We start from the raw sequence: 5561 nt of genomic DNA, 5'->3' as shown, positions 1-5561 counted from the left end.
GGGAGGAGTTAATTATCTTGAATGCATTAGTTAAGGTAGGAAGACCCTACCTGGCAGGTATGTTGAGTCCGGCATGAAGTGGAGAAAGCAAACGAGCATTGCTCTCTGCTCCCTGTCTGAGGATGCAGTGTGATCGGTTGCTTGACTTCCTTGCCTGGATGGAATACCTTGAACTATATAAGAAAAATCCACACATCCACAACACACCCTTCCTTCCTAAAGCTGTTTTCTGTCAAGTATTGTATCACAGCCACAGAGCAGTAACTGAGTCACCGTGTGCTGCTCTAGCCTCAGATTCCCACTCATAGTGCAGAGCTTTGCATATGGTGAAAACCACGGGAACAGGACTGACTGGAATCTACATCCGGTTAGGTGCACAGGTGTCCGACCATCCATAGGCACTGCCTGGAACCCCTCTTTTATATCCTGCATTGTGGCCTTCACCCTCCACACCCCTCGGCAAATATTTGCAAAAGGAGGGTAGACTCTGGCTGTCGGGACCACACCAAGCTCATTGTTAGAGCCTCGTTTCTCAACGCCACAGAATTCCCTCTTTCACCAGGGTCTCAGCTGGTGTGGATGGAAACAGCCCAGGGTTCCAGGGAGCCTGGGTGCAAGAGATCCTTCTGAGAGGTCCTGACTTGACAGCCTCGCTCTCCTTGCTGGACTCTGCAGGTCACTGTTGTGGCAAAAGTCGTTCAGTATTGAGCCAGTGCTGACTGGCCTGTCTTAACACACAGAACATTACTGTGACCCAATACAATGGCTGGGAACTACAAGGCTGCAGAATAAGATAAAGAACCTTATTTTAAGGCTGGAGAGATGGCTCAGTGGTTAAGAGCACTGCCTGCTCTTCCAAAGGTCCTGAGTTCAATTCCCAGCAACCACATGGTGGTTCACAACCACCTGTAATGAGATCTGGTGCCCTCTTCTGGAAAGACCCATAGTAGCACAATCCTGCAATCCTAGCACTTAGAGACTGGGAGTCCTGAGGCAGGAGGATTTCAAATTTTAGACCAGTCTGGGCTATACTACCCAATGGAAAACAATGCCCTTAACTAACTAATTATAAGGTTTTATCTTTAAAGTCTTTCACTGTCACTGCCTAACTATATCGTCAAGGCCAACCTCAGAGACATGAAGGACCATTGTTTTAGAACTGAGGTGCCTGAGACCCACAGAGAGTGAGGGATAAAGCCAAGTTAAAGCAGGTTCTTCTTGCCAGAACCTTATGCTAGTGCTGGCCCAGCTCCTTTCCTGGCTCTAGGACCTAGCTGCTCACCTGCCCTTCTGTGGGCCCAAGTCCTGGAGCAACAGCATGGAGACTTCCATCACATTGCTTTATGGGATGAGATTGGGACCAGACAGGAGGGCAGGAAATACGGTTTAAAGCTCAGCTTGTGTCAGAAAATAAGGGCTCTCCCTCAGGTGCCCAGTCGAGGGCTTCTGAAGTCTACCTGAAGTTTATAGGCCAAGCATCATCAGCCACGTACTGGGCAGTGTGCTTCGTGAGCAAGGACAGATGGGTCAGCTGTAGACATCACTCTGTTCTTTCCAGGGCCTCTCTGGGACGGGCTAGCCACAGAGGTTTCACAGGCTCCAGACAGAGCCCCAGCGGGTGACTGCATAAAGTGAGCGTCCCTACACAAGAGGCTGGGGCAGAAAAAGTTAACTGGCCTCATTTATAGACCTAAGCCAGGGCTAAAGTATAAACAACGGGATTAGGCCCTGTAACAGGACTCTGTGACCAGAGAAGAGGAGAAGGAAATCATCAGAGAGGCTGTTGTCCAGAGAGTGACCTTGTAGGTCCCCTTCTCCTGTAGGGAGTCAGGCTGGTGCAGGGGGATCGGTGGCACAGGCGAGATGCCTGCAGTGTAGGTAGTCCCCCTAGGACTGAACACAGGAATCCAGATCCTGTCGTTGAACTTCCCTGAGGTTTGCTGTGCTCACTGGAGAAGTGGGGATGGCGGAGATACAGCTAACGTGGCACATGACCTCGTCCTGGGTATAGAACTATGAAGTCTGCTGGAGATCTGGCTATTCCCCTAGACTTAAGCTGCATCTACAAAGTTTGAACCCTAGAGTTTACCCCAAGGAAAGTTGAGCCCCTAGAATCTGAGCACTAGGTGACACAACAGGAGTGCTGTGGTCTCTGGAGAGGTCATGGCAAGCAGCAGGAAGTGGGCTGGAGGACACAGCCCAGAAGATGGAGATGCTAGAGAGAGGACCCTCTGCAGAAACAGGAAATCGATAGAGATGGTTACTGTCTGTGGCCACGACACACTCTGGGAATAAATAGCTTTTACCTGAGCAAATGCTGACTCCGGCTACAGCAAGATGACAGAAAAGCCAGCCAGCCACACGTGAGAACAGGAAGAGAGACAGTGCCCAGCCTCTGCATACCAGAAATTCTCCGGAGGCCTGGAGGGGGACCATAGTCAGAGCTAAGCTCACACTTGCATAATATGCTTGTGATTAGTGGAGAAGTTTAATTTAGTAGTTTGGTAAATTCCATTAGGAGCTTGTCTATGGCATATAATTAAGCTATTTTTAAGCAAATCCTTTTGGCTCAAGGCTCCAGTTACGAATCTTAGTGGAACATGCTTCACATGATATATAGCCCAATCCATCATACGGTGGAATATTTGGGGTAGATGCTAGTGTACCCAGGAAGGCAGTTTTGTTGGTTTTACATAATAACATCCCTGTCTAGACCAATGAGGGGAGATTAGAGAAGCCAGAGTGAGTCTTGGCCCTGAGGCCATCTTGCTGAGAGGGAAGTGAGACACACGTCAGAGGGGGACATCCAACAACCAGTGCTAAACACACCCTAAGAGTTTGGAATGTGGCGCTACTTAGTTACAATGGTCAATTTTATTAGATAGATAGATAGATAGATAGATAGATAGATAGATAGATAGATATAGATATAATTTTAAAACATTGAGATACGAAAACCAAACCCAAATCCCAGCCCCCAGTCAGCCAAAGAGATGAAAACAATAAATGAAAGACAGAGGCAAAGTGAGCGCTTCTCTGTGGGTCTGTGGCGAAGGTGGTGTCAGTTAGGAGAGACACCACACCAGAGGCCTTGTGTACCACGGTCACCATCTGGCAGACATGAGATCCCTTTGCCACCTCTTTCTTTGTCTTTCCTCCCTCTCCTTCCCCTTTTCACCCCCTCCCCTCGACACCTTGATAGGTAGGCCAGGCAGGCCTTAGACTCAAGACCCTCCTGCACCCTCTCCTGGTACTTGGATTATCTCTACTGAGGAAGATTATCAAGCCTTCTCCTAGAAAGTCACCCAGGCCACAACACCACAGAAAGATGCAGGGCTCCTTGTAGGGACCAGTGGACCCTTCCAGGTAGGCTGTCCCATTCAAGATGGCTCCACCCACAGAAATTAAACTCCTGAGAACCTGGTCCCCTCACCGTTTCCTGCTCTGTGCTCATCTAGGAACCATAGCTGCTGTCTCTGTCACCATGAAACCTCTCCTTGGAAAGAGAGCCTCTGATGGCCAGTCCTGCCCAGACCATGACCAACTTTAACACATCATCACAGGAAGCAAGCCCTGCATGTTTAACCATCCTGCGAACCTCCCTGATGCTTTTGTGTCCCCAGAAGGGTAAAACCGGATGTGGTCTGGTCAGGGTCAGAGGCTGTCCCTAGTGGGAATGCTGCCAGTCATGGCCTTTGGTGCTCTAAAAACCATCCTGACTCCCAGGACTCAAGAGCATCTCCCATTCTCCTTCGCTAACGTGAGGCAAATTAAACTTAAATTAAAGTTCCCCAGCTCAATGGGGCGCTCTTCTGGAAAACAACCAAAGCAAGTCCAGGGCACGGTCCCCTCCAGGGGCCCTCTAACTATCTACCCAAATCCCTGCCTGTTGACCTGGCCCTTCTCATGAAGTTCTGCACTGCGCACGGGTTCTGCGTTGACCACCCTGCTTGCCCCTCTAGGTACAGCATGCACACCTCTCCTCCCCTGAAAGCTTTAGGGACAGGCTCCACACACTTGTCTATGAACACAGCCTGAGCTGTGTCCCCCTTGCACTCATCCGTCAGATCCAAGGAAGAGTCAGTAAGCACAAATGATAGAGAGCTAGCCACCTTTGTCCCTGCCTTCTGGAGAACCTGCCACCAACGCCGATACCAAGAGGACCCAGCAAGGAACAGAATGCACTAGACAATGGAACTCAACAGAAAACCTCGAGACAGGTAAAGCCATCACAGGGAGCCTTGGCCACCATGCCACTACAAACCTTGGGGAGAGCATTTGAGACAGAGAAGTAAGAAACCATCCTCATTTCACTGAGGAGGAGCTTGGTTCTAGGGGCCCAGTGATGAGGATGCATGGCTGGTTAGAATCAGAACTGGTCCTAAGTTAAGCCTTCAGAGGAGGTGGACAAAGCAATGATTGAGGAAATGGCCTTGGAGCTGAGCTGCCTGAGTTCAAATCCCAGCTCAGTTCCTTACTAGCTGTACGACCTTAAGAAAGCTAGTCCACCTCTCTGTGCCCCAGCGCCTGCTTTTGTAAGGTGGGAAGGCAATAATCATAGTCCCTAACTCACGGGCTTTCCTAAGGACCAGATAATTTCCATCAAACTCTGAGCCAAGTGTGGGGCACTTCTCTGCATCCGATGTCCAGCTGAAGGGCAAAATGGTTTCCTCCCCCCACTGCATCTACAAAGCTCCCACCTCCCAGAAGCCTCCTTTGAGAAAGACATTGTGACACAGCTTCATCCAGAGACCAGAACACTGGCTGGATCCAGATTGACCCAGGGCTCCACACCAAGCAATCTCTAAGGTAAATAAAGTGAAGATAAACCAATCTTGCAGGTAATAGGAGATTTTCCTCTTGCCTGCACTGGTAATTGAGCCATTGTAGCTCATCTTCTGTTTTCCTAGCTGCTCCTGAGAGTTAGTTAAAAGGCTAATGAAGGCCTGGTCAGAGTCACAAAAGGAGCTTCTTGGTTGAAGGGTTTCCCACTGGATGCCAAGTGGGTCCTGGTACACCTGCAGCTCTCGTGCCAGGCCTTACCCATGCCCCTTCTCTGGCTAACTCTGGAAGGGCATAGGAACCACAGATCCAGGAGAACACTAGGACCAAGAATCAGGATGCTGAGCCCACCCAGTCTCATTGGTGGGTAAAGCACCATCTCCATGGCTATGGTTTAGATACACAGAGAACTGTTAGATGTTAAATGTCCAAGATGTCAAGTGTTGAAATTTAATCCCCGCTGAGATATAAAAAGAAGACGGAATCAACCACACACATACACACACACACACACACACACACACACACACACACACACACACACTGGGCTTTGGAGGGATAAACCCAGGGCCTCCTTTTTGTATGCTGGGCAAAGACTCCATGGTAAGCTATAGTCAAAGCTATTTGTGTGTGTGTGTGTGTGTTGTTGTTGTTGTTGTTTGTTGATTTGTTTTGTCTTATCTTGTTCTGTCTGTTCATTTTGAGACAAGGTCTCATGGTGTGTCTTAGTTTTGTCTTGAACTTCCTGTGTGGTCCAGGTTGACCTCAAATTCGAGATT

Source organism: Microtus ochrogaster, unplaced genomic scaffold (assembly GCF_000317375.1).
Source record: "Microtus ochrogaster isolate Prairie Vole_2 unplaced genomic scaffold, MicOch1.0 UNK1, whole genome shotgun sequence".
Taxonomy (NCBI): Eukaryota; Metazoa; Chordata; class Mammalia; order Rodentia; family Cricetidae; genus Microtus; species Microtus ochrogaster.
This window is presented reverse-complemented; position numbering follows the sequence as displayed.